Consider the following 25,775-nt stretch of genomic DNA (forward strand, 5'->3'; position numbering starts at 1 on the left):
CGAAATTTGGTCCTCTGCGCAAACAGGTTCCGGAAGTAAGCGCCAGGCGTATGTCTATTACCTGGTTCAGAGTTAATGAAAGGTAACGTCACGGAAGAGATTCGAAATGGTTTCCTGCGTTTTGCTGAAAGCAATGACCGATATGAGAGAGACACTAGCAGGACAGATATCCGTTTCTAAATTGTTGAATGATTATAAATCAAAGTATTGGAAACATACACCGTGTTCGATAATTGAATGGGTGTTATTTGCTCTGAAAGTCACGACCGGTGTCGTGTGTATCAGTAGTTGCTATAGCTACGGATTTGATCACTAGGTAACGCTATTCTATTAGTTCCACATGCCACAAGATGGGTTTATATGAGTTTTGCAAATCAATGCTTCCTTGGTGTCACCGGCGGGGTAATATTTCTATAACGTATGAATAATTTTCTCACAAACGATGCACTTTTTGTTCAAGATTTCAGTCTGATTAGAGTAGATTTGGAAGTCGGTAAAGCTCCATCAATTTCATTTTTTAATACGACACTAGCCACACAACATTTATAACAATTTCATATTCCAGATAGGGTTTCATTAAATGTGATGTATATCTCAAAAGAATAGCAAGGGAAGCTGACAAGTCTTGAGTGTAAAACTGTTGTCATAGTAACCAGATGGTTAATATTCGTTGCAAAAGTGAATTCTGGTTGTTGTTGTTTTTTGTTTCTCTATTGAAGTTGCATGTCTTTTCATTTGTATCATATGGTATGGTAATATATTGAACCTGTTTGTTTTGTCAAAGCTTCATTTAAGCAGTGACATTTGTCACCAACTCCACACAGATTAAATAAGCTCAAAACAAACACTTTTGACACTGCATGTACAGCAGTGGAATATGGAAAAGAAATGAGCTTCAATGCTTTGATTCAGGCATTTGATTTATCTTGTAATTCTATCCAATAAAAATGGCCAGTCTAATATTCCATGTTTGTCATCAATTTAGAGATTGGTGTCTGATTTAATAGCACATATTTCTCAAAATATTCCATCTTCCATCTGACATCCTTTTATACTTCCAACATATTTTTACTTGTTTATAATCCAAATGGAAAATATTTCATCAGCGGAGAAAGAGTTGAAGGCAGTCGTGCACTGAAATGATATGATTTTCTTTACAGATACTAGTTGCCAATGTAATTACAACTGCACTGGCTTCATTTGTACAAATTCTCCACAGAAATCTATCTATGCACTTATAACATTTTGTATTGCAGCCTCTCGATGTTCTCCTAGAATCAGCTTCAAACCCAGGGGACAGCGCACAGTGGCAGGAAAAAAAGATTTTTGATTAGCGATAACTGTTAATGGTCGGTTTAGGATATTGTGAAAACGTCACTAGGATTCTAAACACTGAGACACAACCTTAAATAATTTTCCTATAACAGATTTGGTCAATTGTACGACCTTAACTGAATCATTGAAGGACGTTATTCCTCCAAAACAATTTGAAAATTCCTCACTGTTTCGCGTGATGCTGATACTCAACAGAAATGCTTGCACGCATGTTATTTCGCAAGAAATATTATTCTTGATAAAATGCTGTCATGTGCAGGCAATGATGTCAATGTATTCAATTTCATGTGACACATTAGTTTTTATTAAAACCCGTAAGCCTCGCAAACGTCTCATCTGCATCAATAAAGTTTGGATCGTCTTATTTCTGAATAGAGATTGTCATCATAACTTGTATGTTATCTTTTCCTGGTTTTCCACCATAATACATGGACTTGACGCAACGGTATTCAGTTTTTTAAGTTTTCCACCAGACAACATACATTTGACGCACTGATATTTAGTTTAAGTTTTTCACTAGACAACAGGCATTCGGTGCACTGATAATCAGTTTTCATAGCACGACGACAATCTCCTGTTAAGGCAGGTTTCGTAATACCAAATGCGTTAAATAGTTTATTTATAGTCACTTTTAACAATGAAGAATGCAAGAATATGGTGCATTTCACTACTTTGCAGCTCTGCAAAATCCAAGATTGAAAATCTGCTCATTTTCGCTAATATCACAATAAGGCCACTTTTGGACGTTGATGTAATCCATTATAAGTTCCGCTCCGATTTCAATAGTGTGATAGAGGGTTCGATTCCAGAAAAAAAAGGTCCAGGAACATGTTGAAGCTATCCATTACGGTTCTCAAGACTATTAATCCTAATCCTGTTGCTGATCTACCACTTAAGGTCTAAATATTATCAAAATATATATTTCACTTTCAAGGTATCACAAGTTATTCAAAATATTATCAAAAATAGCGTTTTTATACATATACATAATCCGCTTCCGTTAAATATTCCGATATCCAAAATATTTTGAGAAAATTATTCAAACACTGATTAATTTTCCAGTTGCCTGGTGAGTTCTAGACATATAAAAACAAACGGCAACATTAGATAAATCTCAGTTGGATTCCTAGACCTTTGCAGTTATTACAATGCACACCAGTGGGCACCGATAACGGAGAGACTTGTACGCTAGACGTGTCACCTGTTGAGTCTTGCTGTGATACATGACGGCCCCTGTGGTAGCTAGCACTTCATGAGCTGCTTAGCTCCTCGTGTAGTATCGATATCTCTATGCACGCCGCTAAGATATACCGGTAAGCGAATCTTTCTCTCGTAGATGGCGCATGCTGTATGGTTTGTGCTTTCATCAAGGTCATACGCTTCGAATCAGTTTCACACAAAAAATATTCTCGCAGTTTCATAAACTAATACACTATTTCAGGAAATGAAAAAAAAAATCACAAATTTGTGTTGAACCCGCTTGAATTATCTTCGTTCAAACACAACAAAGCAAATTGCTAATCCGATAATTGCATACAAGGTGTGTGTATATATCTATATAATCTTTGTAATTGCTGTTGACAGTTGAATTGAATTTGTTACCGTGACACAGAAAAAACGTTAACCATGTCAATTCACGAGTAGGACCCACACGTAATGGACGTCCCTAGACGTCGACAAATCAAATTGCTTAAAATAACTTGGAAGACTTATTTATCTATAGCGAAATACTGATTCAAGGACTACATTCACAAAAGAAATCAGGGACAACTTCCGGTCAAAGGCAGTCCATGTGTTTGATCGGAAAAATACACTTAATAAACTGCTAATGCCATGCCATGTCTCATATGGACCTCCGTATCAAAGACCCGGCCATTTCACTGAGATCTAATATCCCAGAAAACATTACAGGTATTGAGCGGTGAAGGGAAGGGCAACGTTCGTAGTTTTATGGCATTGATTTGTCACCATGGACAATTCTAAATAACGCATGTAAGGAAAATTGCTGGGGCTTTTTTTTCTGTAAAGACGATTCTTCAACTGAAATTGCACACGGCTACTTAAAAGACGTAATGGTATTTGCTGGTTTGATTTTTTCTTCTTTAATTAAGAAACAGCCCATTTATTCTACTTGTATTTCCGATAGTGTCCTTTAAGGAGCCTGTTAAATTAGTAAATGTATCATTCCTTGTTAAGACAAAGGTTTTCTCCTAACTTTGATATTTAAGTTATTGCTGCTTTGAGAAAGCTTAACGATGTTTTTATTTCCTACTGTGAATAGTAATACTGTATTTCCGAATAGTGAAAATTGCCTTATTCGTTGAAAGGAAAAATAATATTTTCGATTTCTTTCCTTTAAACTTTAACAGATATCATAATCAAAACGGTGTTATATATATTCGAAAAGTGCTCTTTGTATCACTTACGCTTACAATGGAATGATTTACCTAAAGTAACAAATCAAACTAACGATATCCGCACAATTAAATAAGGATTGCGATTATAGAACAGCTTTAATAGATTTTTATTCTCCGCTGCAATAATGTTAATTGTGTGTCGAATAATTCTAAGCTAAGCCGTTTTAAATGTACATCTTATAATTTAAATTATATATTGATCTAGAAAGTGAAGTATAAACTTGTATCTCGAATACTGATATAACTTTCACATTTGATTTTGTAATCAAGTCACAGTTGTTTTCATACAAACTTTTACATTTCCTGAATTGTCGCATTTTCAAAACCCGTCAAGAAGTTAATGCGCTAACAAAATTAATTCAATATTTGTGCCGCTGTTGATTTACCCTCGCCATCTCCCACATTACTAACGATCGCTTTAAAATGGTTATTTGCCGTTGATATATAATAATGAGGACACATTAAACGTTTATGTAAATAAGATATCTCATCCGAACAATTTGTATATTATTGGCTTTTCAACAATTATTTGAGTTATTAACAATTGATCTCTAGGATCAGATTAAGTAACAAAACATGTGCTTTTCAGGTGTTTCGATATCGATTGTTCGGTTGAGCTTGGATAAGCGGATCAATATTTTACCGATTTTTCACATAATCAAAGCCTGTGATAATGTTAGTTATCAGTACATCTTGAGTTAGTTATTTTATCTTATAATCAATTCTATAACATGATAATATAAAATGTATATATCTCTAGATCAAAGATATCAATTACGGAAGTTATTTGTGACATATGGAAAGAAACAAAAGAATTCAATTGAAAAGGAATATATACCAACTGATTATATCCGTTTTCGGACGTAGGGGTATTTCACATACCCGACGCACGTCGACGCGTTTAATCCACTTTTAAAATAATGTGCACGGGGTGCTATCAAGTGACATTCATTGGTAAATGTCAACTCTTGGAATGATGTTTAAATCCAAAGCAACTGATGGGATCACTTAAATTCCGGACTTGTTATCTTCAAATTGCGTTTTCAAATGTCAGAACCATCTTTACACAAATTTATGGTTTTGCGATAATGACACTGCAGAATGGCTAGAGACGATTGCATTTAAGCATTGCAGCTTACAAATTCCACCATTAAAGACGTCATCCTAAGTTTGTTGATTGTATGTTTATTTCTTCTTATACACAATCCGCACTTTATATATTTTCTGGCGATAAAATGTAAATTAGAAACTAGTAGATGGTGAACGTATTGTTTTCAAAATTAATTGTTACGGTAACGTCATTCCTAAAAAGTTACTGAAGGAAAATTGTTGAATCAACATAGCAGACAAAAGTAGTCGATGTATGAATTGACGAATTCATGATAATGGTAGACATCATTATTCACGGAAGACATCGGTGGCGTCTGGCGTGAAAGACTAGATATATCCAGACCAGAAAATGTCACTTCAAAAAAATTCCTGACAATTCACAGTCCCGATATAAAGAAAGCATGTGACAACAGTAACGGAAATCACGTGATTAATGAACACCTGGTACAGGTGTCTGGAGGTCAATCAGCGACATAAGTGGATAGACAATCGATCTTATTGCTGTTTGCCTGACTCATTAGTCATTCTCGTCGTGGAACCACAAATTGTGATTACCGTAACTAGCTGCTCTATAACTGGCCATTACCGCTGTTCTCGCCTTTTCCCATTTCTGTGACCTCCTTCTGACGAATGCTTATCTGTTCACTTGCAGATCTTGTCGAAGACATTCATGTGGTCACATATACAGTAGGTGTAAATGTCAACCCCAATCAACGTTATCTATCAATTCTGCATATTTGTAATGCAATGACTAATTGCATCTCACGACAGAGAAAGGTCAATATATTTCAATGGCTTCTTTTCTCAGTTATGTTCATGAAATACAAATACAAACACAGGGGCCGTGTTCAGCAACAGTACGGCGAAAGACTGAAATCTCAATCTGACCACATTAAACTTAATCAAAATAATTTAATGGTCTCACCATCAACAAGCCACTTTTTAACAACCAATCTGTCTGTAACCTTAAATATAATTATTGTCGCTGTCGCACAATTAGTTTCTCACAGAAACAGAAATGTCATTGACGCACAACATTATGACACATCCCTGAGTGTTATCCACAACACAACTTAATTATCACAATGGAAAATCCAAGTCTTCTCCCACTGAAACCAACACCAATCTGTTTAAATCAGAGAACGTTATACCCAGCACAAACTGATCATTGCTTCTGATTATCAGATTGTGTCGTGAATTTAATTAATCACCTATAGCTACAATGTTTGCTCGTGGTCTGTTGTCCACAGTAACGATCCATGTAAAATGACCTGTTCACCGCCGTCACTTTGATTAACCTTTTGTAAATGCATTAGGTTTTAAATAGATTATAATTCGGTCAATACCAACGCTCTCAGTCTCGCTTGTCGCTGATATACCGGCAGCGGTTATATATATAAAAAAGCCACTTATCTAGAATGTCCAGTCTTAGTAAGCCTAACAGCTAAAGTTATAGCTTGACAAACTTTTATCTGGACAACTCGAAAGGGTGATCCTCTCCTGTCACGACAGTGTGAACAAATAGTACAGGCCCGTGATGCTGGCAGTAGATGTTCAGGCAGCGTGAATCAATGTAACGTTATCGTGATTAGCATTCTACTACTATATTGGAATCAAAATAGGCTGACAATTCATTAAACACACATATATACAATGTATATATGAAGACCTTAATGGTTCTTAATGGTTCTAACTACAGTATTGACGTCATATAGGTTGGAAAGGAAGATCACAAATCACTATTCTGGACTTGAGCCTTTTGTTTGATCCTAGTGGGTTTCCTTTCCAGACTATGTTTTCTCTATCCCTATATTTTTATATCCGGATGGCCAGTCACAACGACGTTCGCTTATTTTTACGGCTTTTATTTTTTGAGTTTTACTCTAAATATATTTGTAAATAAATCTTCCTTGATACATTTGCGAAACTAATCATTTATTTTAGTATAAGCAATGAATTCATAGATTTTTTATTCAATTATTTATATTTAATACATAATATTATTATGAAGACAGATATGTCAGAATTCTTTTATCAATTTCAACAGAAGTACAAGTGTAGGTACACGGTATTGCTATATCAATATCGTTATCATACCCCTCATTCTATATTTAAACATCTGTTTAGGCTTTAATTTTCCTTATTTAGACTCTTGTACACTATTACTTTTGATATTGAAATGTTCTATTTACCATTGTCATTTTCATACATTGTCATACTCACAAAACCACTAGCTTATACTTAAAGCTGCGTTCCAATGATCCCTTCTGTACTGGAACCAACGAAAACAGCACATTCAGGTTGATATGGAATAGCGTAAAATACCACACTATCTGGCGTGTTCCAAATGAGTGATCGCTGATTAGACAATAGGCATCTCTAATGCAGACTGATGGAATAGGTATATATAATATATAGATATGTACACTGTATATATAAATTTGTATTTATATATACCGTGTAATAGAAGAGCTGGCTTCATAAATATAATTATCGTTCATTCCTGATGTGTCAACCGCTTTGACGCTTTAGGTTGCGTATTTAGAAGCCAGTTAGAATGCGTTGGTCCGCGCCATAGGATAATTGTATAGACAATGAGCAGTAAAACACTATTAGATTTGCATCGATAGCAGACGATATTATCACATGTGCCACAGGTTCATATAGAATCGATAGAAGTGTTTAGGATGAAAGAAAATCAAATAAACTTCGTCAGTTATCATCAGTCATATACCGGACGTTTATGTCCCGTTCTAGTAAATCCATGCTACAAGAGCTATTTATATTTTCATTTAGGAAAATATTGAGGATGCATTCACATTTAAATAAACGCTATATGATTCATCGAACAAGTTTCCAACGAAACACAGTGAACAATTAGACGTACTGGTGATGGAATTATTCAATTGGATTTACAGACAACCCTGTCTATCAAATAGAATAGTTAAACGGGCCTTAATAGTCAGGTGGTCGTAATATATAGGGATTCAAATACACCGGAATGTGTTTCATTGCTAATCAAAAACAGATGTACTTTATTGATATGTTTTCTTATGTACATGTGACCTTGCAGGAGAGAAAAGTTTTTTTATACAAATGATATTTAAAGACATACCATCTTATAAACAAGTGGTCTTGATAGACAGGTTTTCTTATAATTATACCGGTTGCCTTGTAAGGCAGGTTTTCGTTGAATGGATATGACCTTATAAACGTAATATCGTTCAAATCAAACTGTAACAGAATGGTTTATATTTTGCGACTTATTGCGTTCATCAACAAATAACAACACAGACTGTTCTTATGCTCATAGGGAAAGAGCACTAAAAATCCCTAATGCTCTATGCCTTTTCAGAGGCGTCTATACGTCATCTGTAATTAACACCTGGGTTTTCACGAAATGAATTGCGTGTCTGATGAGTTTAGGCGAGATCCAAAGCGTACAAACCATCATCAAGGTTTTAATTACATGGTGTCAGAAGTGAGTCAACAAATGTTGATAAAAAGCTCTACAGTCAATAACTTATCCATTGGATCCGGTGATGACAATCGACAACAAGGTTTCAGGCACGTGCTGTTGCCAATCAACTAGATTAGTTCTGAACTTCACATAACGCGAAACGTGTAATATCTCGACACTGCAGATTCTATTTTGTCGATTCATAAAATGAATGCCATTAACCTATCCTCTTCGGATACATATATCGGTACCACGTGATACCCATTAACTGATATTAATCCTGGGAAGTCGACACAATATAACAACCTCAAAGCTGAAATGTTGTACATAATACATACATATACATGTATGTATGTGACATTCAGGCTCAAGTTCTTAAATAAAAGTTATTCCTTAACTTCCTTCATAAGATATACACATCTTTTCTGGATCAAACTCAAAATAAAGACATTCTTGCAACAGAACATGACCTGATTTTGAAACGTGATAATGACCTAAAATGATAAAAGGACATTGACCATGGATCTATTTGTTCAAAGGTCTATAAAGTCGCCCCTTCACTTCCTGCCCCTGCCCATTATACACCAGTGGTCGATTACAATGGCATAACATGACGTGTTATCTAAAGTTCATTTATATAATACGAACATTAGGAACATCATTTCGCTTTTACTATCTGTGTGACATTGCAAACTCGAATGAAGACGGATGTTGCCATTCTAAAGCACTAATGGTAAAACTCCCTCGTAATATATTTTCGTATTTTGTAAATGAGAAAGCAAGCGCTGTGTCACGTGAATGATGGCATAAAAAGATATTGGTGACACAATGCGCGTGACTGTAGTACATCTTAAACCTTTATATATGGGGAAATCATTATCGTTTACAGATGATGATATATACATTTCTCCTGTTCTCACATTGACACCTCGTCGACATATAGGCAATGGTTGTTAAGGCCTTCTTTGTTGTCCCATTTTCCCCTCCTCGATTGGCTTCCAGATTGACAACCTGATCGGTACATTTTCGGTCTCAATTGTACCATTGGCGAGCGTTAGAAGGACCAAATAGCTGTATAGTACAATTCTATATTCATTATCTGACATATGCTGTATCCGCAATTGAAACCATATTCAAAGATATTATCAATCTAGGTGTCTGGGGCTTCCTTTAAAGTATCATATTGTGATGCCATATCAGCTACAAGGAAAACTCATTCTATTTTTTTTTTCTTGAAAACATAATCCCTACACGGTTAATTAAATGAGGACAAATATAGATAATACATTGCATTTTATTGCATGTAGACTGCACCCATACCTTAAAGTAGAAGTATATGCTGATATATACATCACTGATTTTAGGGTGGTTAACATTATCAGACAATCGCAAGACTATCAACACGTGGTCTAGGTAATAATAGGGAAAACCAAATCCTCATTAGTGTTGCCGGCCAGTTGATTGATTCATATCTCCAGGGTTACGTATCCATTTCATTCTGAAACAACCTCACACAACGCTGAAATTGACACACACGAACGGAGACGCGTATTATAGGCCCGACTGTATAATTACTAGACGTATCAACCAGGGACATTCACAATGAATCGTTTGTCCTGATCTACGAGCAGAAAAAATGGTGACACGTGCATCACTGCGCCTGTTGATATTGCGCTGACTAGTACCACGTGGATTGATCAAAATGCTGATCAAAATGCAGATCAAAATATGAAATCTAATCAAACGTAAATACTAAAAAAGTTATCAATTTTGGAATACACAAGCCCAGGTAGTGTTTAAATAATCATTAGCATCCTGGATGACGTCATAAACTTTATAGACCAATCGGTGAAAACAAGAAAAAAAAATCCAGCCATTTGTTACTATTTGTATGTAAGTATAATAATCATCCTTTCCCGCAAGAATGTGTTTTGATCAGAATACCTATTTATAAAATAAATACTTATATTTTTGACGTGTCGAAAAGGCTGACTATGGTTAAAAACGTAGAACTCAGGGAATAATCATAATGGCGTCGTCATCACCATCCATTTTATTCGTTGGCTATATTCAAGCTTTACGATTTCCACTAGTGTGCAAACAAAAAGGTAAAAAGCGTCTGTATGGGTAGCAGTTTGGTGTGGCGATCAATATGGCAAGTAAATATTGGCATATAAATAATTCCAATTATAGTTTTTTTTTTCTATTTATAACAACGCTACTAAAAGTAATACAATGCATTGTTATCTTTTCACTTAAGTTAATTCTCATTCAACATGTTGATAGGGTAGTTTACTGATGTCTTTAGGAAATTAACCTATATTTTAAATCCAGCAAAATGAACTAGTACACTTTTTTCTTTGTGACACAATCTATTTTACTGTTGGAATCGATACCGTCAAGATAACTATACTTTTGAAATATCGTCTTCAATTTTAGGAAAACGCTTCCTTGTTATCCATGGACCGTGTAATGGAGTTATTCATATACAGCGATATTGTAATCATTTCCAGGAATATTCTGTCAAGGCATTTTAGACGCATTGAATGTATCGAGTCATTTAAATCCAAATAAAACATTTTGTTCGATATTTCTTTAGAAAGTAACTTTCAAAATTGATGTTTGCTCATACTAAAAGCTCGGACCCAGAAATTGGTAATGAGAGGCACGAGACCCTTTCATACCTGTTATGGATGTTTAATCTAACTTACAATACACCGAATGAAGCGATATCTGTGTATATGAAATCGACATGGAAATCAACAACTGTCAATTACCTTCGTAAAATCAATGTAAATTATACATAATGTCAAATCAATTATAACTTCACGTGTAAATCTACTTAACAACATTTAGTTAGTTAGTTAAACGACGTTCTATTTATGCGGAGATGTAACACGCCGTTTGATTGGTCAGTGTTTGCTGAACAGAAGTTATTTCAATGGAACATCATATGAATCAACGGACAACCAGTTGTACAGAATATGCAACAACTTGTACAGATGTTATACACAATGCAACACAACTAAAACGGAACAGGACAAACTTATACAAAATACGAAACGTATATACAACGAAACAAAAAGTCTTGACATATGATGGGTAGTCGGATGGCACAGTGGTAACAGACTTGCTTTTCACGTAAGCGGCCGGGGTTCGACTTCCCGATCGGATGTGAAAACATATGGGGTCAACTGCCCTACCACGTGGGTTTCCCCGGATACTCTGGTGTCCTTCCGCAGTAGGACTCCTCGCGCGCTTCCATCCGGGTCATCAAGAGTGACTAACATGAAAGTTGATTTAGCTTATTTCGCAATCGTTGTAAAATGAATAAAGTTTACATTGTATTTCGATTTTAGGTCGCCTCGTATGTATCAACACGAAACTGACGAGTCCTAGAAGGACAACCAGCCGTACGGAGCAGTTTAATTCAGTATGACTCTGTATCTGCTATGTCTGATCTTGAATTTGTTTTAAAAGGTGTTGATATCGTGTGTGTCGTTTGTATAACCCTTTACAGAATACAAAACTACATATCACATATAAAGTACAACACACCTTATAGAGAACATAATTTATGTACAACAAAAGGCAAATAAAAAGAAAACACCATACAAATAACACCAACCGACTTATTCACAACGGTACAGTAAATATAAAACACAAAGAAACTGAAAATAAATCTAACAAAGAGAGTAATTGTCCCCGTTGGCACCAGGACAGATGTATCTAGGACTATTTTATGCACCCGAATACAGCTCTGAAGTTTGCAGAGTCGTGAACAGACACGTCATTTGAGATCTGCCGAAGCTGTATGGACAGACGTGTTTTCCTTTGGGAAGTCCTCCGCTCGCCAAAGCTCTGTGGCTCCTCTAAAAGTGCCTTTGATGTTGTCTTTTACAGGCGCTAATATACTCTCTTACATGCTAAATTGGCAAGTTCAGCATAAGACATGTGGTCTCTCACGTTTTTGAGTTGATTCCACTTTCTTGAATGTCGAAAGGGACTGATTATGTCCCTCCATACTTTGCCGATATTTGCTGCTGAGGGGGCATTAGGTTATCTAAGAATGAATTTAGATGTATCAACTTTCTGATATTGGAAGGTTATGGGAATCGAACCCCAGCAAAACATGTGTACATATAACATACAAGTTATCTTATAATGTAAGTATTTTTGCGAACTAACCTCTTCAGATTTATTCGCAAAAACATGATTTTGCGATCGGGCATCTAGAAATGACTTTAAATTAACGAAAGTTGAACTGTAAGAGTCACGAACTCCACCATACCCGCAATACTCCTATAACAGTAACCGGTAGTTTGGCCTTATTAGGGAACAACCAACCAATTGAAAACATAGATTTTTAAAACAGCCCCTGTGTATAGAAAGTTGAGCCAAGGATAAAATATCTGACAGCCACTGATTGGCCAGTATGTTATGAAGCGAGAAAATAGATATGTAGCCTGATAGGTAGCTATCAATAAGAAATGTTGATATTAATTTCCTAAGTCCGATTGATTTTTTTCCCAATTGGCCGTATAACAGAGTTCTTACTTTCGTACTGTTAATCGCGAATTACTTAAATTTACAATTGGCGCTCCTCGCGGATTAAAATAGAAATAGAACGCGAAAAATATAAATCACAATTTATACACAAAACAACTTCTACATCACACAATTCTTACACGACAAAACTAGAACACAGCAATACAACGATACAATTAACAACTATATACAATGTAAACGATAATCATTACATCTAATACGACATTTCTCACAACAAACAGAATCTAGATACAAAGACAATAAATGCAGGTATGCTAGGGAATGAAAATTTAATATTATTCCTGAACGTAAGGAGGCCTACATGTCTGGCAACAGGAAGCAATCTATACTATTCTGATTATATTCCCCTTGTCGCATGATCTCCAATTGCTTATAATCAGACTGAATTGCGTTCTGCCCTTTTTATTACCTCATAGCAAATATTATATAACTTCTAACACAACATCTCGGAAATGAGTAAAACATTAACAAGAAATGTCAAAAAGGAATTTGATACCCCAGACAAACAAGGCAGGTTTGATTACTTTTTGATAATTTTGGCGACAGGTATTTTCTGAAGATTATTTTTTTTATTTGTTGATGTAAACTTTATTCAATTTAAAACAATTATGAAAAAAAAAATTAACTTATATTAATTACTCTTGTTGGCCCGGATGGAAGCGTGCGAGAAGTCTTATTGTGTGAGGGAATCGAACCCCGGACGCCTGATATGACCAACATTTATTGTATATAGGAGTTTATTTCGTCTTCATGATATGTCATGTTGCAATAAGCTAACAGATGGGTTACTTAAAGGTATCAACGAATTAAATAGAAGTTACACAGCGAGTGGTTGCTGTATATTGTATTTATATCACTCAAGTTAGTTATTTTTCAAAAGTTAAATAAAAAACCTTATTATAGCGAGTGTTTTTGTAACGTTGGGGAAATAAGTACCGAGAGAAAAAGAAATACCATACACAACAACCACGAGCTTGTGTGACCTGTTTTTACCATAATAGAAAAGATATTCTGAGGATGAATTGACCTGTTTTTTGTCAACGTGTGTTACATAATATCACGTGGGTGTAAGGATATGATCTAAAGTAAAATGCCGCTAAGTAATAAGCAAAACTGACAATTTCATAAATGTGTGGGTATATTATAACGTATTGTCAGTTATAACAAATAATTAGCAAGTTTCTTATTTTTCAAAGCAATAATTTGATAGAAATCAATATAAAATATAAGATGATCACAAAAACAGTTGCGAACTACTTTTTGCCCCACTCTGTAAAGCGGCCTTCAAGTGGTAGCCAATCAAAACCCATTGAACCACGTGTTTAAAAAATAGTTTCGGTCAACGGTCACTGTGTCAACCAAGCAAAACGCATTTAGAGTATATTTTGGCGTGTGGTATATACTGTTTGTTATTCAACAGTTAAAATGATTATATGCCTTGATTAACACCAACCTATTGTGGAAGAACAGGTAATTCACAAGTAATGGCAAGACATTCAGCAGTAAATATTTTCCGAATATATATTTTGAGTGTATTTCCGTCGCTTTTGTTTGTATCGCATATGTACATGTATAGTTGTTATGTTCTTCATGGTAAAAAGTCATGTATCAGTATATCCACAGATAATGGGTCACCTGAAGGTCCTGCGTTTCGAAAGGATAAGCGTCTTCCTCCTCTCGATTTTATGTCAAAACAACCAGATTGGTCTTCCATAAACCACGCGTACACTCCACATTAGAGACCATTTTCCATCTCAGAGCAGGGTCAATGTTGCCCCAGCCTCGGCTTGTGATGATTTTTTAAAGAGATTGCAGTATACTATACAATGAGAACAAAATAAATAAAAAATCACTTACCTAATGTCGGAACAGGAAGTCGAAAGCCGCATGAAAAGAAATTAAAAAAAACTTATATTAGAAATGGTCAATGTCGTGTAATTTTAAAATATCATTTGACAACATCGATATCTTATTTCCAATCTATGCACATAGCTGTAGGATAATAAAACTCAAAATGAGCTCAAACCAATAACGATTTCCATCAAGACCCTTGTGAAAGCCTAAAAATGTAATAAAAACCAGACGTTCTGGAAGAGCAAGCGTTTTCGGCTTCATTGGCATGATCACCTACACGTGCTTTGAAAATGATATGGATTGACTAATAGCCTGTGCTGAAGTTATGATAATTCTGATACAGACAAAAGGGACATATTGGCGGCAAATATACAAAAGTAACATTTACATGCATATTTCAGTGGGACGTCTTTGTTAGCATCAAGAGACTGGAATCGGGTATATTGTTTAACGAGTTAAATTGCTACCCGCTGGTCATTAATTTTGCCATACTCTGCATTTAGATTTGATTAATCACTAAATTTATATCTAAATGTTCTATTCAGCAGTTTCTACTATAGTTTGATGAAGACCTTTGGGAATTGTTATAGTCGACTTCTTGTCCGATTGTTAAATATACTATTTATTTGTTCGATATGACGTCAATCATGATTTATGTCTGTTAATATGTCTATTGGTTCCGCCGCCAACCTTATTTTTTCATTTAGAGAATGCGACTTTTCCGGGTTTGACCTATATTTTCCTGGCGGGTATCATTCATGAAGCAGAGGACGCTTAATCTTTATGAACGTCTGGTCTTATACCTTCTACATTTTTAATAGCCTCAAGTTCGTGCGATTATATTTTGGCCCCGCATAGCCATTCTTTTTTGTTACAACTACAGTTTCGTTCCAATGCGGTAATTCTCTGGGGGGTTTTCACCGTCTGTGGAGCGAGGTACACTGTATGCAAACAATGTATTCATATATATATATAGTCAGCCTGACTCCGTAAATGTTAGCCGAGATACCTTAGGGAAAAAAAACAAAGAAAAAAAAAAAACACACACACACACAGACAAAAAATATTGTTTACCTTTATGAAGTTGGCGTTATTTGCAGTGTTCCTGAATTATTAAACATGCACTGAAATATCTAAAAAAAAGCTAAACTCTAGGCGTATTGCTAACCCCTGAGGGTGTCCTAATCCGGATTTATTGACAGGTGGAGGCAAATGATTTCTATAATTACACGTTATTCTGCTGATTAAAATTTGTCAATGCACTCTCCTATAATGATCCTTTTATTTTTTATGTTTTCGAACAGAAGTGGCAAGTCTATTTCTGAAGTCTCTTTAGATATGTCATTGTCCATTGGTGTTATATGTTCCTTTAAAACCTATTTTTTGGAGGAAAAGTGCATCTGCAATTTGGCTTATTTCGATCGTTATTGGGAAATGGCAGGTGATCGTATGATGGCTTCTCTTTTACAGTGAACAGAAGGAATATATTTCGTAAAGCACAGTCTATAAAAAGTACAAAGTAAATAATTCAGTAGGTGTACAGTTTAAACATTGAAGAAATCTGTCAATACGGTCCACACATATTAAAAGCTTATGCATTGCTGTACATGTGCTCTGCTAATAATCTAAATATTTCATTAACATTTCGTAAACGTGATTTGCAATAGTAATTGCTTTTTAATCAACAACATTTGTTTCCTCATAGAATGCATTTTAAATGTGACTATTTTGGGATCATAACTTCTATCTTAATTGCAAGTCAATGAAACTCTTGAATATTTCTTAGTACGATTAACATTTCTCCTTTAGATATCTGAAGAAAATTTAAACTGCAGAATTTTAATTATCAGCATTTTTATTAACTTTTTTCATAAATTCTTGTATTGATACGTGATGTTGCAGCGCTAGATATTGTTTGAGATCATGTATGTCACTTACAATATACTGTAGGATTTCTACATTTCTATGTTGTTTTGCTTCCTACGGTAATAATTATCAAGAACTACTCCACAGACAATCAGGAACAGAAACCTTAACACAAATACAACTTTGTTTTCTTCATTTAACCATTTTTTTAGTATTTTAATTACAGTTTTAGCTATTGGCTATTTCTCGTGTATTCGTTTATTCTCGTTTATTCAATAAACACCAGATCTCGATGTCGTTCAATAATTGTATTTTCTGACATCAAAAGAGGAAGATCAAATATATCGTATTTTAATTGGAATTCTGATGATTCCAGAGTTTTAATGAAATGGCTGGTACATTGGAGATGCTTTATATATAGAATCGAGTTTCATTTTCCCCCCTGAAAATCCTATAATTATTAAAAACAAAATGGCAAACGCTGTCGAGTTTCTATGACAAAGACAACAACAGACCAACGTATGTGCTGCATTCTCATTCGGATTACTTCGTCTTCTTAAGATGTCCTTATTTTGGGAAAGGTTTCGCTTCGATTGTCACGATTTCCGTTGCAGATGTCGACTGCTGACATTAACAAACAAGGTTTCAATAGATACAGGATGATGATGACGACGTGGAACTTTTATGTTCGACAAAGTCTATTTCCGTGTGCGATATGACGACATCAGACATGTTTGATGCTTGTTGATATGCTTAGTAGTTCATTTGTTATCAATTGCAACCCAATTGTTAATCATCTAGGATTTGACCTAGCTGTGCACGACGGGTGCCATCGATGAAGCAGAAGACGGTTAACATTACGAAGCACCTGATCCTATTCCCTCCCTTAATACTTTTCCATGAGTCTCCATGCCAATTTATATTTTTCTTTGTATTTTGCCCAAATCAATTCTTAATTTGATTTTTATTTTGTTATCATGTCATTGGGCTTTGTTGTTTGTGTATATGTAATATCGCCAGTGAGGTTACATATTTACTTTTTACTTGGATGACAAGAACGTTTTGATAAATATTCCTCAAATCCGAGTAGTTATTTGTTGCTTTATATATACCATCTAGATTTTTACTGGTTCATCGAAAAGGAAATAATCACAGCTCTGTGATACTTACACCGATATACTGAATAGGTGGTGTATTGTATTAGTCAAAATTGATTTCCTTTCTTATTTCAATCATGTCCGTCTTTATCACGACGTTAATTTGTCAAGAAAATCAGAAACCATCTGAAGAAGATTTCGATAATAGTGTCAGAAACACGAGCCCAAACGTGTTCTGAATAATCTCAGGCTTCGCTGGAAGTGGACTGGTATCCATAATGGTCAAAATAACAAATAAAAATCCCTGAGAATATGTCCGTTTACGCAGTATATTTCTAGTAACACTTGGAAAGTACGTTTTTGAAAGTATTTGATATTTATTGTTATCTCGCGAGTAAATATTTATTCATTAAAATATTAGACAACAATAATATTCAAAAATGAAGATTTTGACATTTTTAATCTGTTACCGGCGGTTTCTATGGTCACCTTAAGCCCTATGCATCACTGACGAGTCCTAGAAGGACGAAACAGCTGCATTGGCCCTAACATCACTGACGAGTCCTAGAAGGACAAAACAGCTGCATTGCCCCTAACATGACTGACGAGTCCTAGAACGATGAAACAACTGTATTGGCCCTTATATCACTGACGAGTCCTAGAAGGACGAAACAGCTGTAGGATGTCCCTAACATCACTGACGAGTCCTAGAAGGACGAAACAGCTGTAGGATGTCCCTAACATCAATGACGAGTCCTAGAAGGACGGAACAGATGTATTGGCCCTTATATCACTGACGAATCCTAGAAGGACGAAACAGCTGTAGGATGTCCCTAACATCAATTATGAATCCTAGAAGGACGGAACAGATGTATGATGCCATATAATTAATTTTGTTTCTACTGTACCCAATTCTCGTTTCTGGCTCATTTAGATATAACTCTCAATTTGTTTTAAACGATGCTAATATCATGTGTCATTTGTACAGTCCAAAATCTTACCATAAAACAGTGGAACAGGAAGTGCACATCTAATTGCTGAAAAACTATTTATAGCCAAACGGAAATAATTAGCGGAGCGTTTTAAATGATAAATAACCACTAACAGACTCAATGTTAGCAGGACAAACGCAGTAAAACGTGTCTGAGGACTAATTACGTCAGCGGCAGACAATTTCTCAGAATAACTGTCACTAGGTAACAAACGATCTATTTCTGGGTGGCTTCCATGGAACAGTTATTGACTAGTTAAAGACAGTCGGCCCCTCTTTTTCTCTTAAATCTGATATATAAGTGTTTGTGTATTTATATTGCTTTCCTTTTACATAAAATAAACATGGTTTTATCGTTTAAAACATTCTTCGTTGATAAATTAATTAGGGAACTGGATCAAAAACCGAAGGAAACAGAGTGCAGTGAGATTAAAGCCATGGTATATGAAAGGGTAAATGTCCTCTGTTTCGTCAAGTCATGGAAATGCAAAGTTGATCTCAGTAATGAACAATACCATGTCATCAAAGTGTGAAACAGGATATGGACCATGTTACCCTTAGATACACTTTCTATTCGCTCAATAAATCTTGCCATTTCTCAATGAGATTAACCAAAAATGTCGAAATATTCTATCAAGTTACTTTGTCCCAAACCAAAGGTCTTCCATCTTAAACCGGATGCTGATGTTATCATAAAGTGCTTATTATGCAAACCATAAAAAAAATCTTTATCGTTTCCTAAAACAATGAAACAAATCTCAGAGTGACTGTATGGAAGCAGTCTAAATGCGTAATATCCATTTTGAAACGAAAATCTTACGACCACGACCACGACCACGACGACGATGCTGTGATAATCGAAGCCGAGAAAGTAACACTACAGTCTCGCTTTTGAGTCTTCTCGTCACAGACGAGACAGAAATTTCTCGAATCCGAATATTCTCATTTAAAGTTCTAGGCCGCGACAGGTCAACCCAAGGTAAATATCCGAAGTGCGTGGTTCTACTCTCCTTGCCCGTGTCGGTTTGCATTTCTCGGGAAGCTGCTCAAAATGACGCTGGATATTCAAAGGGGCGAACTTCAACCTTATTCCAACGTTATAAATTCAAAATATATTAATGTTCTACATCATTACTAGGCACTTCCTTCTTTCTAATCCGGGATGAACGAGATTTCACTGTATGCATAGTCGGATTTAGCGTTCATTCCAAGCGTTCGCATATTTCTTAAAAATTATGATTTCCAATAGGCTTAAAAAAAAAACACAAAAAAAAAAAACTAAAAAAATCCTTCATCGACAATTTACCATATTTCATTATGAGAAAATACTGCTGATATCTTAATATTGCTGTTTTTATGTAAAAGTTTCTTCCAGGTTCGATTTGATTCCATGATCTTTTCAGGCTCGGAAAGTTTGGCTGCACTTCCATCACAATATTTTTGCACTTTTGCAGATAAGCCGTTGCACATCACTTTTACGAAGTACGCTTGACTCCAACGGCTTTCTCTTACAGTCGTAGATTTTTTTTAATTTTACAGGATTTTAATTCCATCGCCGACAGAATTTCGTCAAAAAAAACATGACACTAAAACAAGATTTATTTTGAAGGAGAATTACGTGTTAAATATATGCTTATATTTGTCATGTGTATTTGTTTTAATTTCCAGTTTAACTGACGCGTCTGTAATTAGTTTCTGGTGTTTTCGTGTATTTCAGGAAGAGTCTGCAACAAAAATAGTCGTTTGTGTCAGTACTCCCAGAGGTGCTTGGCGTTAATGGAAGTCTGAGGATGCGATGTCCCCTACCAGGAACCATTCTTCTTCTTAATAACGCTACATGAATGTAATTTTGTTAAATGAAAACTTACATATGGCATCTTCAAGTATGTAAGAGAAGAATAACCTTAGATAAAAAATCAAGATCCACATGCGCATTTATTCAATTGTGTAATTATCTACGTACAGGTAAGCAACAGGTACTGTATGTACTTAATGTAATTATGTTTGTAAATCGTATGTATGTTAAATACAGAACCGATGTCAACACAAGATTGAAATGCTATTATATGTCCCGCTGGGCCTGCTCTGTCAGTACAATAAGTTTTAGTTTTTCCAAAACATCACTATCCCCCGAGAGTCTGAAGTTATTCCGAGTTCTGAGTAAAAAAAAGCAAAACGGAAATAGGAACCAATTCCTAGTTTTTCTTAAAAGGAACTCGGAACAGAAAAAACATCAAATCTCAAACCCAAAAATTCTCAAAATTCACCTTAATAATAGTCATTGTTACACCGAAAATCACTCATTCTGGTGTAAAGGTGTAAAGATAATAAATCTGATATATTATATTATTAATTTCACTTTAGCTATAGTCATATTTGCAAATCAGTTGGAGAAGCATTGTAATCTGCAGGGTGTGTCGAGACACCTAGACTGCAATACAGCTATTGTCCTGGTTCGATTAGAGTAACACGTTTTGAGAAGCTGATCTAAACACAATTATTATAGTCCATATGCCCTAATGTCCAGAGTCACTGGACCACAAAGTCTGGATGATATTCTGTAAATGGAGGGGGATATAATAAAATGTCCGCTAAGTGGTCTAACTATACGCCAAGTTTGGTTGAACTTGGATTTAGACTTTTTGAGTAACGGATATAAACTGTTAAAGTTTAAAGTGAAATATTTATAACGCCGCAGGCGGGACAAAAAAACAAGTCTATCGACGTTTAACGTTTCCGAGCTGAACAGCTAAATAGTTAGGATCTTAATTCAACCTAGTGTCTGTGCATGTAATAAAGCTTTGTGCAAATTATGTACTTTAGTTACAAAAATACAAAATTCAGTACTAAACTATTGATTAAAACAAATCCCCAAGACTAAACTGTCGCCAATAAAGGTAATAGTGTCTTGGTCAAGTACACAACCACCACCAGCACCGACCGGTGAGTTTCTTGGATTCCAGAAAACCCCAAAACCGACATGGATAGGGAGCGTGGAACCACACACCCCGGATCTTCACCTTTGGTTACTTAGCCGACGCTCCCAGAAGTGAGACAGCGGTTAAAGAATCATTAGGAAGAAGAAAGTGCCTTCGAATAAAGAGAAAATTTAAGATCCAAAGTTTAGTCGTCTCTAATGAATCATGCAATTTGGAAAGCAGGTAAACCCTACCTGCAGCTACCTGCAGGACAGGTCATCATAGAAATTGTAGCTTAAATTATTTTCAAATTTGATAGTTAGGAAAAAAATCTTAAGCACAGCATTGAGGATTCATTTCAAAACGAGTTTCCTGTTAAATTTTGTTAGCCGATTTTGTGTTATACAGAAAACAACGGACTTTAGGAACATAAAAATACATTTGAATACATATTATAATTTAAGTAGCAGTACACCAAATCCATGTTGACCAGGATCTACTCTGTGGTCATCGCTATCTTGACCATTGCGTGCAAGCGTAAATGAGATAGACACCCGGAGGATCGGGAACCCAGACGACGTTAGTGCGTTTGTCAGCAATGGGATTTAGCACTACATGAAATTATAGTTGAATCTTTATAATCACGAACCCGGACAAATTAGCAGGTTTGGGGTGGACAACAGTACCACTATCAGTATTTCACTTTAGCACATGTCACTGTTATTTCATGGATTGTTATTAAGTCATTCTATCTGTCTAGACGTTAGTGTTATGTTCGATTTGATATCGTCTATAACCGCCATGTCTAACTAATATCGTTACTGTTCCTTGCAATATTTATTTCGGCATTCGTGACAGGAAATACACCCACTTGTCATTTCCTAACGAAATATATTTTATCTATCATTGTTTGTTTCCTGTCTGCTGTACGTTTATTGGTCAACAAAACCGGAATTAAATATCCCGTCGACATGGTAACCAAATGGTGATCCCTCTGGGCCATCAGAAGGAATCAGTTTAACTCAACTTGTACACATTATTCATATTTACAGAAAACACCAAAGAGTGAGATATTTTTAGATAATGAAAAAAAATGAACATTTTTACTTTCATAACGACGAAACACAAGACGTGTAGCGAAAGCGAATGTGGATGAGTGTATTTGCGAACAGCCGAGGGTCGCGAAGCTGAGGCACCCTAGAAAAGACAGCTGGCTTCCCTCCACTTACAACTTACAATGTACCTAACCCCCACCCCCTCCCCCACCCACCCTCGTTGCCTTCAGGTGAAAGCACGTTTTTCAAATGCATGCGTTGCAGTATGTTTTTATACGCTACATAGTTTCAATTACTATTGAGTTAAAAAGTTTAAATACTGATGTACATCATCTAACTCTGTTTATTAACAAATACCGCTCATTAAAAGAACGCATTAACTTTAGTATGTGGAAACAAATATGAAAAAATATCACAGAAAAAAGGGATTCAAGGGAGTGCGTCTGGCTACGCAAATCAAACAAAAGATAAGATGTCACCTATTTGCACGGTGTAAACAAGTGTTCTGTCTCCCCCGGCCAGCTCGTGCGGTCGCCAGGCAACAGGCAAAGAACAACACCGGAAGAGTTCTCTCTGTTTTCGCAGACGGACTTGATTTTTTTGGTCTATTTTAAACAGTTATGTTTATAATTCAATAACACGAACGGGTTCAGTCTTCGGTAGATGGTGCTTTAAGTCATCAACTTGATGAAATCTGCAGCATTTTATTGCAGCAACATCGACGGAAAATCCATCTCGGAAGCAAAAAAAAATATATCGGCCTCACTTCGTCATCGTTGCTATGACTACCGGATGTTAGATTCCGCCGTAAAACAATTTGTACTAAATAAATACCATATGCTGATCCCGCTTTAAAGGTCCCCCTTGACGACAGAGGATTGGAGTCCGTTTCCGTCCTCCGTTCATAAACATCCTCTGTACGGTGGTCACTTAAATGAAACCGGAAGCCAGGCCCGAACGACAGCAATACATAACATTTGTGGGGTGTTGTTTCAAGGTTTCTTAGTCGGCCATTTTGTAGCTGACATTTTAGCTGATTCGAATTCGTCATTATAAGTGCAAAAATATCTGATATTGTCCATAGAGACAAATGTAATGAAGATATGAGTAGGTTTTCCATACATCGAAACTTTTTTTGTGTTTTTTGGGTTTATTTTGGGGTTTTTTTCCTCCGTTTTTTTTTTTTTTTTTTTTTTTTAGATAAATGCATTTTGATTTAAACATATTTTATTTGTCAAAACACAAATGGGATAAGACACAAGTATAAAACTTATAATCCGTCTTTTCCCGTATAACATAAATGCTTAAATGAATATACATGACCGAAAATAATAAGGACAATTGATGATAATGTGACCATGTAAAAAATAGCTATAAGATAAAATTTACCAAATACATTTGTCATATTATGAAGTCATTGTACCCGCATGTTTGTTTTTGTTTTTTTTTTTTTTGGTTTTTTTTTTGTTGTTGTTTTTTTTGTGGCTGCACATATACACAAAACGTGCTGCATGTGTAACAAATAAACTTCAAGTATCAGAGTTAATGACTATATTACTGATTAACATATTCATATGTATACATGTATACAATTACAGATAATGTAAACAAATATAACAACAGATTGCTAGCTTCGATAGACTTAGAATATTGAAATACATTACATTTAACATAAGGAAAATAGTTTTTGCACCTGTGCTGTAATAACTAATCAACTTTATCAGTAAATTACATATCAAAAATAACCTATTCATTAGTTTGCATGCTGATAGCCAATTGACCGAGTACACCGCAGACCGCTAGACACATCCAGAAACTCACTACACAAATAGCACCGTACCATGAATGTCTGTTCTTTCTTTACACTTGTACCACATCACAGATCCCGACTCCTGTAATTCCGAGCTTTAAACTCCTTGCTGGTGGGGACGCGGTGAACCATGTCAACATAGTATCACAATACCAACAAGATGTTAGGGTTAATCGTCTATAAGCTGAATTAATTAATCAACACGTTTACTATGGCCAAGAAAGTATTAGACTAATCAAAATAAGTACGGTTTTCGTTTTCAGAAAGCATGTCAGAACCGAATAACAACAGATCTGTTGACATATCAATTGAATTAAACAGCATACTCGAAATATCATATGAATATACACAACAGATATAAGTATATAACTCGAAACTAAATTTTTCCAAATCCTCTCGAAAAATAAGTATACGCACATTTGTTATTGATAAATGATGTGAAATTCAGCGTAACATAAACATTGAACAACGTAACCGCAATATAAGGACATAACTACCGAATAGAAATATAAATATAAGGAAGTGTCTACCGAATATAAAGACATATCTACCGCATATAAAGACATATCTACCGAATATAAGGTTATGTCTACCGAATATAAAGACGTAACTACCGAATATAAGGATGTGTCTCCCTCATATAAAGACATATCCACCGAATATAATCATATTTGATCACCTAAGACAGCTCTGGCGTTCTATATAACACGGTATAGTTATACATCCAATGTCTAAATACAAGTATGGTCTATATATCTTTCATGGCGTCAATATCACGTTAAAATGCTCACTGATTTAATTCTGGTTAGAAATAGAATGATTGATTTTGTGATATAACTTTTTAATCGTAACCTTATCTGATATAACAAACATCATTCTCGATCCCTTATCCCATCACCAGGACCAATTATCTTTAAAATTCTCAGTTACCTCCCCCTGCTTGTTTCTCCATATTGTCACTTCTATGTATCTACGGCTACATCTGAAATTTAGTAGATTGTTAAATCAAACCACATTTGTGATTGAAATGTTGTTATATTTGTATTCTCTTCCATTTCATTAAATCCCATCTGAATGCATCGTCATTAGGAATCCTTCCTCCCATACCCATAGAACGATAACTATCGGAACGAACTAGGACAGAACAAAGGGGAATAACTCTACACAACAATTTGTTAATGGCTTTTTATATCATCTGGTCATTAGGGGAAAGATAACACCAGGACTATTAATGTTTTAGAACCTGCGTTTACGTTTTCTGTGGCGTTCATCATCAATATAATCGCCATTACG

This window comes from Pecten maximus, chromosome 19, assembly GCF_902652985.1.
Source record: "Pecten maximus chromosome 19, xPecMax1.1, whole genome shotgun sequence".
NCBI lineage: Eukaryota > Metazoa > Mollusca > Bivalvia > Pectinida > Pectinidae > Pecten > Pecten maximus.